At 36.3% G+C, this 18,460-nt stretch overlaps 1 protein-coding gene across 4 annotated transcripts in view; it reads right to left on the bottom strand.

Annotated features, from left to right (window-relative positions):
- TBC1D4 (TBC1 domain family member 4) overlaps positions 1-18,460 on the bottom strand; it is a 237,955-nt gene that overhangs the window by 149,079 nt on the left and 70,416 nt on the right. The window lies entirely within an intron of this gene.

Below are 18,460 nucleotides of genomic sequence, written 5' to 3'. Positions count from 1 at the left end.
TCAATAAAGATGTTAAAAAAAAAAAAAAGAAATTTATGTAAACAAAGACTGTTTGGCATTTCAAAGGCTTTTTCAGCCAAACAAAATCCATAATGAAAATTTTGCCATAAACTTTTGGAGTTTCTACTTGGACTATGTTGCACAGTTTCCCACCAGTTACACTGTAACAAACAAACAAAAAAGTACGTTAGTGTGACTCAACTGAAAATGAAACTGGTAGCCTGATCTATAAAATATTCTGCATACCCCTGTATCCTGCGGAAATAAAATATTTGAATTGAAAAAAAACAAAACAAAAAGCTGAAAAAAAAAAAAAATAAGTATGGAAGTACTTTGAAAGTGACAACTTTTTTAGCAAGAGAGAACCGTATTCTAAATCTATAAAAGATACATATTTGTTCTAAAGTTAATTATTGCAACTTAGCCTAATCACTGACATTGGGATGAATCAATTGCTTATGTTTTTTGTTCTTACATTTCATCAAATGTTCTACAAAGACCTTTCCTGCCCCCTCCCCCATAGGTACATGGGGTACAAAGGCTATGCACTACAATGCACATTTACTGAACTAAGGACTGTTTTTTTTTGTTTTTTTGTTTTTTTAAAGATGTGTTTATAATGTGAATGATATATCTAGTATAACATGCTGTGGTTTTTTCTTTTTTCTTTTTTTAAAGAGAGTGGTTGCTTGAGGATAAACAGCTAGTTTTTGTTGTTTTTTTTTAATTAATTAATTAATTAATTAATTAATGGCTGTGTTGGGTCTTCGTTTCTGTGCTAGGGCTTTCTCTAGTTGTGGCAAGCGGGGGCCACTCTTCATCGCGGTGCGCGGGCCTCTCACTATCGCGGCCTCTCTTGTTGCGGAGCACAGGCTCCAGAAGTGCAGGCTCAGCAATTGTGGCTCACGGGCCTAGTTGCTCCGCGGCATGTGGGATCTTCCCAGACCAGGGCTCGAACCCGTGTCCCCTGCATTGGCAGGCAGATTCTCAACCACTGCGCCACCAGGGAAGCCCCCTAAGGACTGTTTTTAATGCCACCTATTGTAATACACACAGACCTTATTTTAGGGGGTTAATACTGTTGATCCACATTGTGATCTACTGAGCAAAGATGAATCCATCTGTCCCCTAACGTCACAGAGTTCCCTGGGATGCTATCTGAAAAATACAGTGTTAAGAAAAAAACAGTCAAAATAATTCAGGCCTGACCTCAGAAAGCCACTGCTTCTGGGACAGCTACAGGATGATATTAGAGTGTCCTTTTTTTCTCATAACCAAGATGAGAAGCTAATAACAAACCACCCCAGATACGATTTCATTTATCTCCATCATAAAATACCCTTTGATAAGCACATTACCTTTTTGTCAAGCAAAGACTCATTAATCATTTCATATGGAAAATTAATTAACTTTGGATAAGACAAAAATCAAAAGTTCATTTAAAAATATTGAGAATTTCTACTGTATATGTTTCATTATCAAAGAAAATTCTTTTCTAAAATTCAATCCTTTCCAATATTTAAAAATCTATCTTTTTAAAAACTGCTGTACTTCTGTTACACATTTATTGGATTACCTTTTATAACTGTGCCCAGAAAGACTGTGAAAAGGAACTTTTCTGGGCATTTATGTTAAAGGTAACATCAATGTAATGTGTCTTCTAATAAAAATAGTTTTTTCTAATAAAAATAAGGACGGGGGGATCTTCAATGCATATCTAAATGTCACAGATTAGGAGATCTTTAATTTGATACTTTGTCTTTACAAGCAAAATAGAAAATCCAATCAAGTATCAGCTATTTTTGGATTTTAAAATGGATTTTTGCTTTAGTTTTCCATTAGTTTGTATATCTAGCCACCATCTGTTTATCAGTTTTCCTTTAATTTACCTTATAGTTTTAATTCAAATTATACTTCAAAAAATCAAGCCAATTTTAGAGCTGCATTCTCTACTAGTTAGCCTAAATGACCCAGTTGACAGAGAAAATGTATTATAATGGCATAATACCAGAGCTAATTTGGGGAGGGAAGGTTTGAAAAAGCAACAACACTCCAAATTAGAAACTAAAAACATTGGCCCAAAGTAATAATCACAAACTAGATCTAAACAGGGAGCTGGCATTTGCCCTTAGTCAAGAGAAAGTTGCTACCCTTTTATTGTAATGTATCTATATTAATGTTTAATTTATATAGCTATCTATATATTTAAGGGTCTCTTCTCTGTTTAAAGCTAATTGGTAAGTTTTAGGGAAATATCTCAGTAAATTCCCATATAATTGATTTCCAAAAGAAAGTGGCATAATAACATGTATATTTTTCCTCTGGTTAATACAGCAGTAAAAATACACAGAAGCACTGTTTTTAATAAGAGGTGGTTTGTCAGGACTAATAACTGGCTACAATTTATGAAAGAGAGAGAGTTTTCAAATTGAGAAAATAAATAAATAAAAAGGCAGTAAAACTGTGAAAGGAAAGGAGGAGATTGAAAACCAAGTTGGAGGAGGAATAAACACAAGCAGATGAAGATATCAAGCAGTTCCAGACACTACTCTGCAAATTCTAGGTACTGAAGCCTGAGAAGGAAGGCTTCTCTGTGAGACTGTAAATGAAAACTTCCATGACCTAGTAGCGCCACAGCTACTTCTTCTGTTCACTACCCATTTTAAGGCCTTTCTAGTATAATTCCTTTGGGGGAGGTCTTTGCTCTATTTCTATACCACAGGTTTTATTCTCTCTCAATATAAATTAATTTTTTAAAATTATGAAAAATTGATCCAAGAAAATAGTCATTTAATGAATTTTAAATCTTTTAATTATATTGATTTTTTGCAACTGCTTTTTAAAAATTATTTTAGATAATGCTTAAGGCAAATCATTTTTTCGAAACTAATACAGTGATTGATTCCTATTACTAAATTATTTCACAGGAAGCATCATGCATACAGCTAACAACTGAGTGGAGGTTAAACTTTTTGTTATGTTTCGCTACTGCTAACTCTGTGATTCTAGACATATTAGGATAAACACATATAAATCAAATAATTCTTTTCTTATTCACCTCAAATTTAAATTCATTTCCTAGCAACAACTGGTATGAGATTCTAGGAACTACTCAGCCACTGGCTCAACTTCTTACCCGATTTGGCAAATGTCTACACAGGCTTGGAAGCAGTCTTACTCAACCCAATGCCTAGTAATAACCACAAAAGGCTTTTGATGTCCAAAAACTATACGAAAGGGAAAACATCCTCAAATCAAAAATCTTTAAACAAAAGTAGAAAGAGTGAATATCTACAAAGCACTAATTTTGAAGTACCATGTATATCAATATTATTAAAACAGATCTTCCAAAGCAGCCCATTAACCTCACACTGTTGTCACCCCATCTTGAAGCTTGAGGCTGGCTTCTTCTGTATTTAGACGTCACTGGGCACATACCCTTAGTCCCACATTCACTCTCTCGAATTATTCATAAACATCGCTCTCCTCTAGACTTGAAGATCGTGTAAGGGCTGGGACCACTGTTCTCACTCATCTTTGCATCCACTACAGCACTTACAATAGTGCTTTATTCACTATTTAAGTGAAAAATCTTTACATTTCTGTTGCTTAGAGGAGCAAAAAGAAAATGCTAAATTATTTTTCTCATAATAATTAATTTGTGAACTATTAATCAATTCCTGATGCACTTTGGGAAACACTCCCCTAATAGTTTAGCAATAAGAAGAAGGACTGAAATAAGGAATAGACTACAAGAGTATGAGCCATAAAAATAAAGTCAGGAAGCAAGTATTTAGTACTTAGCATTAAATAATATAAAACTTGGTTTTTAATACCTGGTATTCTCTAGAGGTATAAAAACTTACAGGGGATGTTAAAATACAGGCTTTACTAATGGAGCGCTTCAATACTGTTTGTTTGTTTGCTTGTCTGTTTATTATAGTTTGGGAGGGTTTTTGTGGGGGGGAGAGCAAGGAGTAAAGCAAGCAAAGCTCACACATTACAGTATAAATGCTTCATCTCAAGAGACAGATCTCAAACATATATCTGTTTTGCACCATTCTACATTAAGGTCTGATGTTAACGACCGAATCAGACTTTTAAGGAGAAAAATTTGAAAATTTACCTGGGAAATAGTCATATGTTTTATGTGCCTCTCCAACATGTTTCTGCTCTACCTTTACTTTTTTTAATGGTATATATAATAACAAGTATTGGAAAACTGGTATGGTGTTTGCTGATCTGAATCTATACTAGACTTTTCTAGAAAAACAACCAAGTCAGGAATTAGTGCATAATAGTCTCATTTAACTCTTATGAAGAAAAATAATACTCTTAGAAGCTAAATCACTCTCCGCACAGAATCAGGAACTGAACACAACAGAAACAAAACTATAATAGACAAGTGAGAAACAATTTTCTTCCAAAGTAATTTTGGAGACACAGTTCCCTGAATTAGCTCATTTGTTCATTCTGAAGTGGAGTCACACAGCATATGAGGCAGTATTAAAAAAGTCTTTGCCTTCTAGGAACAAAGCTTGCCACAAACATCCACAGGGCAGATTGAGGGAGAGGTAAATAGGAGGTCACAAGTTGTCACTGAGACCTTCATCACACTTTTCCTATGGCTCCCATATTTCCAACCATTACAGCTTTGGACTTCAGTGGCTACCTTTCAGAGAAGTAATGATGATGGGAGGCCCACTGCCTAAAAACCCATGCATCCTGGAGATAAGAATAAATTAACTGTGGAAACTGCCACTGCTGAATCACCCAACTATCACAAAATCTCTCATACCACATGTCCAGATTACCATTACATGGAGTCGCAAGTGGTGACAATCCTAGCTTTGTGTGAGAAGCTTTTTGGTTTTTCATTCTTAAGCATCAGTGAGAAAATAAAACCATCACACTATGTTTTCATACCATAAAATCACCTGCTAGAAAAAGAATGAAGCCTGTAACAGACATCAGGACCTTATTCGTAGTTTGAGTATCAAGAAATGTCACAACAGTCTCAGATGTAGAAAACAAACTTATGGTTACCAGCGGGTGAGGGGAGGGATAAATTGGAAGATTGAGATTGACATATACACAGTACCATATGTAAAATAGATAACTAATAAGGACTTACTGTATAGCAGAGGGAACTCTACTCAATACTCAGCAATAGCCTATATGGGAAAAGAATCTAAAAAAAGTGTATATATGTATATGTATAACTGATTCACTCTGCTGTACACCTGAAACAAACACAACATTATGAATCAACTATACTCCAATAAAAAAATTTTTTTAAAAAGGAAGGAAAGAAAGAAATATTGTAACAGCAATTTGCTCAAACTTAGCATTTTGTGTGCCTTTGCATGTGTGTGGATGCATGCTTAGAAATGATATACAAATGCATAAACTTAGAGGAAAAAAATGCAAAGAGGCATAAGACATTTACTCTTATTGATAGTCATGTCCATTATCAAAGGTCATGGATGGAAAAGAGCAGATATGCATGCATCTTTATATCCTTTCACAGGTTCATCATTTACGATCACACAGAATGAAGAACACAAATAACAAATGTTGGTGAGGATGTGGAGAAAATGGAACCCTCGTGCACCATTGGTAGGAATGTAAATTGGTGCAGCCACTGTGGAAAACAGTATGGAGCTTTCTCAAAAAACTAAAAATAGAGCTACCATATAATCCAGCAATTCCACTCCTGGGCATATATCTGAAAAAAAACAAAAACAATATTTCAAAAAGATACATGCACCCCAATGTTCATAGCAGCACTGTTTACCATTGCCAAGGTATGGAAGCAACTTAAGTGTCCATCAACAGAGGAATGGATAAAGAAGATTTAGTACATATATACAATAGAATATTACTCGGCCATAAAAAAGAACAAAATATTGCCATTTGCAGTAACATGGATGGACTTGGAAGGTATGCTAAGTGAAATAAGTCAGACAGAGAAAAGACAAATACTGTATGATATCACTTATACATGGAATATAAAAAATACAACAAACTAATGACTATAACTAAAAAGAAGCAGACTCACATATATAGAGAACAAACTAGTGGTTACCAGTGGGGAGAGGGAAGAGGGGAGGGGCAAGATAGGGGTAAGGGATTAAGAGGTACAAACTACTATGTATAAAATAAATAAGCTACAAGGATACATTGTACAATACGGGGAATATAGCTGATATTTTATAATATCTATAAATGGAGTATAACCTTTAAAAACTGCAAATCGCTATATTGTACATCTGTAACTTATATTTTATATCAACTATACTTCAATAAAAAAAAAATTTAACAAAGAAGACAGGGCTTCCCTGGTCGTGCAGTGGTTAAGAATCTGCCTGTCAGTGCAGGGGACACGGGTTCGATCCCTGGTCCAGGAAGATCCCACATGCTGCGGAGCAACTAAGCCCGTGCGACACAACTACTGAGCCTGCGCTCTAGAGCCGGCAAGCCACAACTACTGAGCTCGCATGCCACAACTACTGAAGCCCACACGCCTAGAGCCCATGCTCCGCAACAAGAGAAACCACCGCAATGAGAAGCCCGCGCACCGCAACGAAGAGTAGCCCCCGCTCGACACAACTGGAGAAAGCCCGTGCACAGCAACGAAGACTCAACACAGCCATAAATAAATAAAACAAATACATTTATAAAAAAAAAAAAAAAAGACAAATACCCTTGACTATCCAAATCTATTCAGTTCCTTGGTGTGGATAAAGTACCTTTAGTTAACTAGGGATACCTGTATTCCAGACTGCTGGAAAAAAAAACCTTCAAATACCAGCTCTCCACTGGCAGGCTCCCTCTTGCTACTGGCTGCAAATGTCCTGTTTTGTTTTTTTCACCTTATGACCAATGAAGAATCGGTTGCACTTCACTGTGCCCAAGAAGTTAAGCCGGTTTCTACAAAAACTGTATGTAAGACATAAAATCGAATATTTCTTATTCTGTTTAATGGCCAGTACTCATTTCCCAGTCCCATTTTTCATCTTACTAAAAAGTATATCATACAGAATATATCAGAAACTATAATAATTATAAAATAAAGCAAACTGAAAAGTCTGGGGGCAATTAAATTTTGATACGTATTCTTAAGTATTGATTTTGTTTATATTATCTGTCTGGTGATAAAAAATTCAACTCTCAAAACTGAGGTATTATGTGACTTTTCGAGGAGGGCTCACTAACCATAAGTATGATATTCATGGTTGTAAATTTTAATTAATAGTAATCTAAGAGTATTCTGAGAAACCTAAAATATTAATTATTGTTTTACATATTCTGAAGAGGAACTATTTGATAACTGGAAAAGATGTTCTCAAGAGAATATATTCATACCAAATAAGAAACTGAGAAGATTATCAAACTAAGTGAAGTAAGTCAGAAAGAGAAAGACAAATACCACATGATATCACTCACATGTGGAATCTAAAATATGACACAAATGAACTTACCTACGAAACAGACTCACAGACATAGAGAACAGACTTGTGGTTGCCAAGGGGGAGAGCGGGTAGGGGAGGGATAGATTGAGAGTTTGGAATTAGAAGATGCAAACTATGCAGGGCAGAAATAGAGACACAGATGTAGAGAACAAACATATGGACACCAAGGGGGGAAAGTGGCGGAGGTGGTGGTGGGATGAATTGCGAGATTGGGATTGACATGTATACACTAATATGTATAAAATGGATAACTAATGAGAACCTGCTGTATAAAAAAATAAATAAAATTAAATTAAAAAATTTTTAAAAAAAGAAGATGCAAACTATTATATATAGAATGGATTAACAACAAGGTCCTACTATATAGCACAGGGAACTGTATTCGATACCTGTTATAAATCATAATGGAAAAGAATATGAAAAAGAATATACATATGTGTGTATGTATGTATAACTGAATCGCTCTGCTGTACAGCAGAAATGAACACTACATTGTAAATCAACTATACCTGAATAAAATAAAATTTTTAAAAAAGAAACTAAGGAAATCCCTTTTTTTACAAATAAGCCTAAGAGAAAATACTAAATTGAGTGGAGGAATTATCACATTAAAAAAATTAAGTGCTTCTTAAAGGGATCAATAGATGAACAAATGAAATGGTCAAGGGACAGATTTCAGATTTTCCGCCTTAACTCTTTCAAGGTGTAAAACACCTTGTAAATGTAAAACATTCTCACAGTATCTGTAGCTATATCTCACCATAGATTTATTCTGTAACCAGAAATTACAAAATTTACTCTATAATCTGGATAAAGAGATGACAAAAATTACACTTTCAGTTGGAAGACATTCCTTTCTCACTGTGAAATGCACATGTCTTTAAAGGCTGAACACTTTTTATTCTGAAAATGGAGTTTAATTTAGCATTGTTTCATTGCTTCAAGATTAAATAAATGGGATTTTGTGAATTCTAAATTAAAGAGGCCATTTTTCAAAGAGTCTGCATTGCTCCCTCACCTCACCTAAACACACACGCTAAAATATCTTTTCTTTCTTATAGCCCCATCTTCTTTCCAGGTATAACCAAAGGATCTCTACCTGAATATAGGGGAGAGGTCATTACAAGGGCTTTTCTTGTTGTGTTGTTGTCTTACATCAGTTTAGTACCCCAGCTCATCAGGAGGAAGATGGAGAAATCACATCTTACCAAATGTTTATCATACATACAGATGGCTGTTTCTGTTTTGAATCTTGCATTCCTTTTATGTCCCATTTGATCTGGGTGTATGCTAAGGCACAGCACCTCCCTCTCTCTCCACCCACTCCTCCCTTTAATATGGCCATTGCGGCTCCATCCCTGGGTGTGATTGCTCAAACTTGTCTTCCCACACTACTCCCCACAATTCTTTTCTGTAACTGAGAAAATCCTTGCTGATTCTCATTCAAAAACAAGGTGAACCAAAGCCTTGTGGCTTACAATGAGCTGGACTCAAACTCAGCTCCTGGGGAACCCTGGCAAATGAATACCCATAGCAAGCTTAAGCTAAGCTAATTCTGGGCATGTCCCAGAGAGACTAAAAGTGAAATGAGGTTGTAATGGGCTTTGAACAGCTTTCCTAAATACTTCTAAACAATCAATTATAAAAGATGGCCTAGAAATTATAACTGATGGAATTCGCTAGTTGATTTGTAGAAGCAAGGAATAATGTGTACAAATTATTATGAGCAATCTGAGTGTTGGTTTTGTTTCTGCGCAATTTTCAGTCTTGAGAACTCTGAGGAAACAGATGTCCTAAGTCTATCAAGCATATGGGTGGTAGGATTATAGGAAGATTTTTGGTACATTTTCTAAATTTTCTAAATGATCATCATTACTCTAATGATCAGAGTTAAGCAACAGCTGTAATGATAACAAAGGGAATTTTATGTTGCATTCTTGTTACCAAAGATCTTTATTAAGGAACTATTCGCATATAATTAGCAGTAGGCAAATCCTTCCCTTGTGGTTCAGTGAATTAAACAAACAATTATTGAGAATCTACAGTGTGCCTGAATCTGTATTGGTACTAAGGGCTCAGACTATTTATATTCCAGGAACAGAATATAGTGGAAAACATAGACTTGTGCACATAGAAATTTCAAAATAATGTGTTAAGTATTAAGAAAGCAGTATTGAGAGCAACTGTGAAAAGAGAAAGGCAACTTGGTTCAGTCTAAGGGTTAAGAACAGACTTTTTAGAAGAACTGAATTAGCTTGAAGTGAGCCTATTACATGAGTAAAATGTCAGCTGGAGTGGGAGAGAGAAAGATTCCAGGCAAATCCCATATTCTCTGGTGAAAAGTGGCACAAACCCAACTCAAACTGGCTTAAGCAAATAAAGAGAACTCATTTTCTTTGTTTAACAAGAAAGGGTCAGTACAGAATTGGTCTTAACAGACACCTGAAACCAGGGACCCTCCATCTCTTACCACCTTTGGCTTCCTTCCCTCTTGGCTGCAGGGGCCCCTTCTAGCCCTGTCACAGCAGAGGATGGGCTCACATGTGAAACAGCATGAAGAGAAGAGCTTTACCTGGTCTGGCCACCCCCAGAGCAAGCACTGTGGCCAAGGTGTAAGTGTGCTAACTGCCCAGAAGAGGTTCTCCAGCCCTGGGACCAGGAGGGCCTGTGACTGCAAGCTTCACTACAACCAGAAGTTCTGAGGCATGGGTTTCCTGCAGCTGACTGTGGCACTGAACAGACAAAACAACAATGACCATGACACAGCAGGAATGTCAACAACCACCCAGAGAAATGAAACGTCATGGATGAGGCAGAGAAGAGCATTAGGGATGACAACAAGGACAGAGTTACCAGCACTCGGCTAGCACTATATGGGAGGCTGAAGTTTGGCTGGGGGGAGGGCGGTGGTGTGGGCATATACAGCCACTTTTAGATAAAAATGAAAATGGCACAGAGAGAGCAATTCACAAGGTGTCATTAATACATAAACTGTTTACAAGTAAAGATGCAGAAAAGGGTAACTACTATTTTTGCGTTGGACATACTTTCTATATCCTCATAAACATAGCATACGGTTGGTATTATCATCTTCCTTCTACGGCTAAGTAAACTGAGATTGAAGACAGCCTGTAAAGGACACAGAGCAAGAAGTGGAGGAAGCAGCAAAAATCATGCCTGTGTATATTCCTTGCATGCTGCCTCTCATAAAGATCAGCACAAATAACTGAAAAAAAAATAGAACGTACTTACATTTAATTGCCTCAAATCTCACCTGCCATTCCATGCCATTCAGTAAATATGAGTATCTTGTATGCGTGAGTCCCTTTCCTTGTCATGCATTTTGCCACCATTCACTGCATCTATCTCAGGCACTGGTGGCACTCCTCAGCCTAGTCTCTCCTACACGATGGAGAAGACAGGAAGCTACTCTTGTCCACTTACCCAGAACATGCTCTGAACCATATTGCCCTATTATCTAGTACTGTACTTTTAAGTATATGTGGAAGTGGAAATTTTTAAAAGAACTTATAGATTCTTTGCACAATCTGTTCCCACTTCTGTCCTAATATTTTCATCAAAGCATGAAGACTACAGAGAGCATAAGTCATAAAATAAAAACAATCTACTTTCCCTTAAGGCATGAAAATGCAAGATTTTCTCCCCTTTTACAAACACTGAGGTGTATAAGTGTAAGGTAAAGGCAATGAATGTTCTTTAATCCAGTAAATAAATTACCTGCAGGAGAGATAGATATTTCCTAATGTATTTGACTCATATAGTATACCGTATATGATACTGTATTACACGGGCTCACACTACAAGGTAACAGAGACTCAATGGCAAATTGAAAAGCTTCAAACAGATAACTAAAAAATATTTAATATATAAGATTGCAAAACATTTTAATAACGCAGATTCAATATAAGAAAGAATGTGAGATGCTGTATATTTTTAAATCTATAGAATGAAAAAGTTCAGAGAACTTCACAGAACTAAAAATGGTTACTTTCATTACTTCTAGTTACACTTACCACATAAAGAGGAGAGAAAAAAACATACAAAATTACATCTAAAAAATATTCTGATATCAGTGATATAATCAAAACCTCTTCACATAGAGACATAATATGATTCTTTAATGACAACTTCAAAAGAAGATTTCATCAATAAAAACTCTAACAGGGGTTTCTAATTTGATCTTTACAACCTTTAAATATGAGATTAAAATGCTAAGGCAAGCAATAAACTCTATCACAAGGACATCATGTTGTTTCTATCACTTACTTTAAAAATGTGAGACTAAGTATCTCAATGCAACTAGTATAAACATGCCACAGAAAACAGCAATAGTATCTCATTCTTTTTCCATTTGCCAATCCATGTGAAGTTGCCAAAATGACCCTCTACTTGGCTGGCATATCTGACATGTTCATTGGGGCTGAAGCTTTGGCCACTCTGGTTGGGACTGAAGAGGTATCACGTGTGATCAGGAGACTACATGGTGAGGACTAAGAAAGCACCCAACTCATTTAGAAGGTTTGTTACATACACGGAGATTAAGCAAATATGTCAATATTTGAGAATATAAACAGTTGAGGATAAGGACAGACATGTTTCCCACTGATGAAAGGGAGTAACAAATTAAAATGGGAGTATAGAATAATCTGCAGTGTTGGGTTGGAATTGGAAGTATTAGCGTGAATGTATGGTTTTAATATCAATAAATATCTTTAATAATATTAAAAACTCATAGTTTTTAAGAAACAAGAAAAATATACAGGCACAGAAATAGATGCATATAAATGTGTATGCATGCTATGGATTGAATTGTGTCCCCTGAAAATTCACATGTTGAAGCCCTAACCCCCAAAGTGATGTTATTTGGAGATATGGCCTTTGGTAGGTTATTAAGTTCAGATGAGGCCATGAGGGTGAAGTCCTCATGATGGGATTTGTGCCCTTAAGAAAAGAAAACAGTGATCTCTCTTGTGCTCTCTCTCTCTCCCTCTCTCTCTCTCTCTCTCTCTCTTCCACACACACCCCTATCCACCATGTGAGGATATAACAAATCGGAAAGAGGGCTCTCGCCAGACACCAAATCTACCAGCACCTGGATCTTGGACTTCCCAGCCTCCAGAACTCTGAAAAATAAATGTTTGTTGTTTAAGCCATCCAGTCAGTGGCATTTTGTCATAATAGCCTGAATTGACTAAGATAACACATACATACATATATTTTATAAGTCTGTCTGCTGAGAGATCCTAGAAGCTATGACACCCAGGAGCAATGAGCAAACCAAATGCCCAGGTCTTGGTTTCTGAACACCATTCACCACCACAAGAATCTGGGTCTCCTTGAAGAAATGGCTGATTCCCAGGCTGGGGCAGGGTAAATGAGGCTGAAACATGCCTTTGTGCCAGAATAAAGCCCGCAAAAGAATGATGGGGGCATCTAAAACGAGAGAGAAGTCAGCGTGAAGGAGTTGTAATGGCCAAATCTGAGACAAGCCAACCTCCAAAATAATAATGTCAGTAACAGATTATAGCCCATTGCGCAAAATAGAAATCCATGAATTCACACTGCTAGAAAAACAGAAGGATTACATAGATAGATAGATAGATAGATATAGATAGATAGATAGATAGATAGACAGAATATAGCTCTACTTGATACAGAATGCCAACTAATTCCTGAAGATAGAATGATGGAATAAAAAAAATTACCATTTCACAGCCATTATAGCAATAATGGATTCAGGTAAGAATCATCAATGAATGCTAATCGGTAGAAGTCTGAAAAGTTATCTCCTCACAATATATTTATGATTAATTGACAAGTACAAAATTCTTACTAACTTTACACAGGAGAAACCTGGCAGGCACTATCTCAACCAAGTGATAAAAGTCAGCATCACCAGCTATGGGACAAATCAACATCTTGTGCCTCTGGATATGATGAAGGACACATGTCTGTGATATTCCTTCCAAAAATGCATAAATTGAATCTAATCATGAGGAAATATCAGTCAAACCCAAATTGAGAGACATCCTACAGAATAACCAGCCTCTTCCAAAAGTAAACGATGCTTTGTAAAACTGTGAAGGTAATAAAAGAGAAGAAAAGATTAAGGAACTACTCCAGATTAAAGGAGACTAGAGAGACATTGGATGTGGATCCTGGACCTATGAAGGGTATTATGGAGATCATGGATGAAATCTGAATGAAGTCTGTGGATTAAATGGTAACAATAGATCAATGTTAATTTTCTGATTTTGATGCTAGCACTTCCGTTCTATAGTGGTGTCTGTTTCTAGGAAAAACACACAAGTATTAATTGGGTAGTGGAGCATCACATCTGCAACTTTCTCTCAAATAGTTCAAAAATTTCATTAAAATATTTAAAAATATATAAAGAGAGAATTATAAGGCAAATTTGGCAAAAAAAAAGTTAAATGGGAAATCTGAGCAAAAGGAATATTAAAGTTCTTTGTAATTTTTTAATGTTTCTGTAAGTCTGAAATTATTTCAAAACAAATGAAAAAGTTTTTTAAAAGTAATTTTTTAAAAATCTACTTCAGCTGGCTAAAGCATACACATTCCTTAAGTCCAACAGGAATATTATTCCCTTGGGGTAAATTCCTTGAAGTTATATTCTCATTACAGTCAGTAAAAAACGTGGGGTTATTTCTAACTCTTCCACAAAACACCAACATGCAACTTTTCAGATTTGATACACTAAAAAGTTAAAAGTTCTCCAGTGGATAACAGACTCTCAGAGAATAGCTAACTCACCTGTAGCAGCTAATTCCTCTATAAAACTGAGCAGGCTGTTAGGGGTCCTGACCTAATCAGTGAGAAGTTGCTACTATTCCCCGTGAACTACTGGAAGACACCTTAACTCTTTCTGGTTGCTGGCAGAGGGCTGCCTAAGAGTCTCCACTTGTGCTACAAATCATTTATAAACCTGTTTTAACAAATCTTTTCTAAACAATTTTAGAGAAAATATATCTGCAATTATTGTAATTTGGGGGAAATGATGTTAGCCTAGAAGATATTCAAAAAAGCTAAACTAACGTGGCAAAAAGAAAATCTGTACACTTTTCCATCACACCCCAATTTACTAATTTCATAAACTTTTTATCACTCTGCTTTATCCAATAATTAAAATGATGCTGAACTGTTCTTTCAAAAGACAACTTCCACCTTCTGAATTTTCACAGTCAAGCTTTCCTCTTGAAGCTGCGCATAGTCTATTAAAATTTCCTGGGAACTACTGGAAACTTACAACTGATAAAGACTAAAGCAAATAAGCATCTCTATTAATTTGACCATTTTAAAAAAACACATTCCAATTTATTTGAGCAATGCTTAAGTTCAGTTTTCTTTAGAAACATGCATTTGAATATTAGCTGCTCCTGAAATACCCACCTTAAGAAAGCCTAGTCACTTGTAACTGCCTAAAGATGGGAAAATGAAAAATGGAGCAAATCCAATCAACATCCTCCAAGGTACCTTTTTTTTTAGGAAGCATAGCCACCAAACTTGCAGGTGAATTCTATAACAATGGTAGAGATCTAGGGACTTCCCTGGTGGCGCAGCGGTTAAGAATCCGCCTGCCAATGCAGGGGACACAGGTTCGAGCCCTGGTCCGGGAAAATCCCACATGCCCCAGAGCAACTAAGCCCGTGCACCCCAGCTACTGAGCCTGCACTCTAGAGCCCACAAGCCACGACTACTGAGCCATGCGCCACAACTACTGAAGCCCGCGCGCTCCAGAGCCAGCATACTGCAACCACTGAGCCCGCGCACTGCAACTACTGAGGCCCGCGTGCCTAGAACCCATGCTCCGCAACAAGAGAAGCCACCGCAATGAGAAGCCCACACATCCCAACGAAGAGTAACCCCCGCTCGCCGCAACTAGAGAAAGCCCGCGAGCTGCAGCGAAGACCCAATGCAGCCAAAAACAAAACAGAACAAGGCAATGGTAGATCTAACAGAGACACAGCTGTAGAGAACAAACGTATGGATACCAAGGGGGAAGGAGGGGGTGGTATGAATTGGGAGATTAGGATTGACATATATACACTATTGATACTATGTATAAAATAGATAACTAATGAGAACTTAACTGTATAGCACAGGGAACTCTACTCAATGCTCTGTGGTGACCTAAATGAGAAGGAAATCCAAAAAGAGGGGATATAGGTATATGTATAGCTGATTCACTTTGCTGTGCAGCATAAACTAACACAATATTGTAAAGCAACTATACTCCAATTAAAAAAAAAGAATAAATGCTATCAACATGTCTGTTAAAAATTTAAAAAAATAAAAGGCAAGCACATGGAAGGCCATATAACACTGAAAGTTACAAACAGTAAAATATTTCAGAACACTTTTACAATGTTAAGCCTTTCATCCAAAAGCATGGCATATCTCTTCACTTATTCTTTGTAACAGCTTAATGTCAACTTCATTCACTGCAGATAAACAGTGGCTAATCCAATTCCCTTAGATTCATATTTTAGAAAATGCAGAAATAGTTTCGTACAGCTATGTGCCTGTATCGTAAAAAGGGCATAAGATATGAGAAAAAAATATTTATGGTTTGAGGTAATTTAAGTGGAGACCTACATTTTTTAGTACCAAATGTTTAATACTCTATAGCATTTTGTGCACCATATATTTTGAGAGCAAAGAGCTTAGTTGCTGCAGCTATAGATACGCTCAAGCAACATAACTATTAAAGCTTCTATCTGAAAGTTCTATAAATATATTTCCCATAGAGAAAATCTCTAGAAAAACAGCCTTGCCTTGTTCTTCACCCAAGAGGTTTCCAGTTTCTTGATGGAAACTTTAAGTGAAGTTTGCCATATCTAAACATCTTCATGCTAAATTTTATATATAAATTTTAGCTCTTACAATATCTTATGCTGATTTGTATTCATTTAAGGCCAAGTATTGTGATAAAATTTATGTTTTTTACTTTTAACAGTTCATATTTAATACTTTGTCATCAACCTGAATATGCTACTCCTAACTCTGCAAACCTAATAAGCTTGATCTTTTAACCTTGTGTTCTTTCTCCAATGCAAATCATACTGCTCACTCAAAGGTAATACATTAATTATACGAAATTATAAGGTTGTCTAGTATCAAGAGTATTTAACAGAAATTATAAACCACTGCTATGTCTAAATCTTGGTATAAATAGGTAAATACTTCACATGTGGGTGCTTAGAACCCATCCCTTAATCTATTCTTCTTTCTGTCAATTACTCTTTCTGCTTTGTTGCCTGTTTAGGAAAACAAGTAAGTATTTAAGAGAGTTTAATCAGTGTGATAGGCAGAATAATGCCTCCTCTCAAAGATGTCCATGTTCTAATCCTCACTACCTTAACAGAGCAAAAGGAACTTTGCAGGTGTGATTAAATTAAGGATCTTGAGATAGATTATCCCGGATTATTCCAGTGAGACCAATGTAATCACAAGGGTCCTTATAAGGGAGGGAGAGATGCAAGGGAGTCAGAGAAGACAGAAGACTGGAAACAGATGTCAAAGTGATACAGTTGCTGGAAGGGAGCCACAAGCTGAGGAATGCAGGCAGCCTCCAGAAGCTGGAAAAGGCAAGGAAGAGATTCTCCCTTCCAGATTCTTCTGCCTCCAAAAGGAAAGCATCCCTGCCAACACTTTAGTGTCTTAGACCTATTTCAGACTTCTGACTTCCAGAACTGTAAGGCAATAAATTTGTGTTGTTTTAAGCCTTTAAGTTTGTGGTAGTTTGTACCAGTAGCAATAGGAAACTAATAGTTATTTTTATTAATTACCTATACAGACTGTGTCAGTATGAAATTAAAGTTGTGTATATACAACAGTCAAAACCACTTAGAAAATAGTATACTAAATGTTAGAATTAATGTCTGACTTTCTGCGGAATTCTGAGGACAGTACACAATCATTAGCCAAGCATTTTTTGATCTACTATTTGTCAAACTCTGGTATTTAAAAGATGAACAATATAAATATTTCAAGGCAGAAATCATCTTCAAGTAGTTCCAAAGAGTCATACAAGTGAACGAATATTTACAATAAGGTGATAAGCACTTTAATTGGGAAGAAGGAAAGGGCATTTCCATTGAGGGTGGAAGACACACAAATGAAATGGCTAAATCTTTAAGGGGGAATAGGTCCCTTGAGAAGTCTGAGGCTAAGCTGAGCAAGGTCACATCGTGAAGTGGGCAGTAAGCCATGCATAAAATTGGACTTCATCTTTCAAGTAATGAGAAACCAGACAGGAGTTTTAAGTAGTGGAGCGACTGACGCAGTTAAATTTTAGAAGGAAAAAAACACTGCGTGTGTTGTGAAGGACGTGAAGCCTGGCCTGAAAGCAAGAAATATACAATGAAGTCTGAACCTATGTTTGTAACACCATATTTTAATATTCATTCACAAACGTTCAGTGATCAAATGATCACCTTCTATCAACCAGGTGCTTTGCTAAATACTAGGTGATACAAAAAAAGAGACTAAGACATGATTAGTGCCTTTAAGATAATAAAAAAAAAAACTATAGCTTTATATATACAACAGTATACAAAATGGATACAATGAAAGCAGCTATCTCTACTTTGGGTACTCATCTAGAAACCATATTTTCAGAAGTAGGCACCAATGGGGATATATGTATACATATAACTGATTCACTTTGTTATACAGCAGAAACTAACACAACATTGTAAAGCAATTATACTCAATAAAGATGTTGGGGAAAAAAAAAAGAGTAGGCACCAAATTCATGCCACAAGAAACTACAAATTAATGTGGAGAAACAATTATGTGCATACTTTTCAAAAATGCAATCTAATCAATCTCAAAAATAAAAACAGAGGTAACTGCATTCTCACAAAAAATTCAAATAGCTCCCCGACACACAGGCACCTTAAAAGTATTCTTCTTTGCCATAACTCAGTAAGGTCTTGTAC

This window comes from Eubalaena glacialis, chromosome 16 (genome assembly GCF_028564815.1).
Source record: "Eubalaena glacialis isolate mEubGla1 chromosome 16, mEubGla1.1.hap2.+ XY, whole genome shotgun sequence".
Lineage (NCBI taxonomy): Eukaryota > Metazoa > Chordata > Mammalia > Artiodactyla > Balaenidae > Eubalaena > Eubalaena glacialis.
Note: the sequence above shows the minus strand (reverse complement) of the source record. Positions and strands in the feature narration are given on the sequence as shown.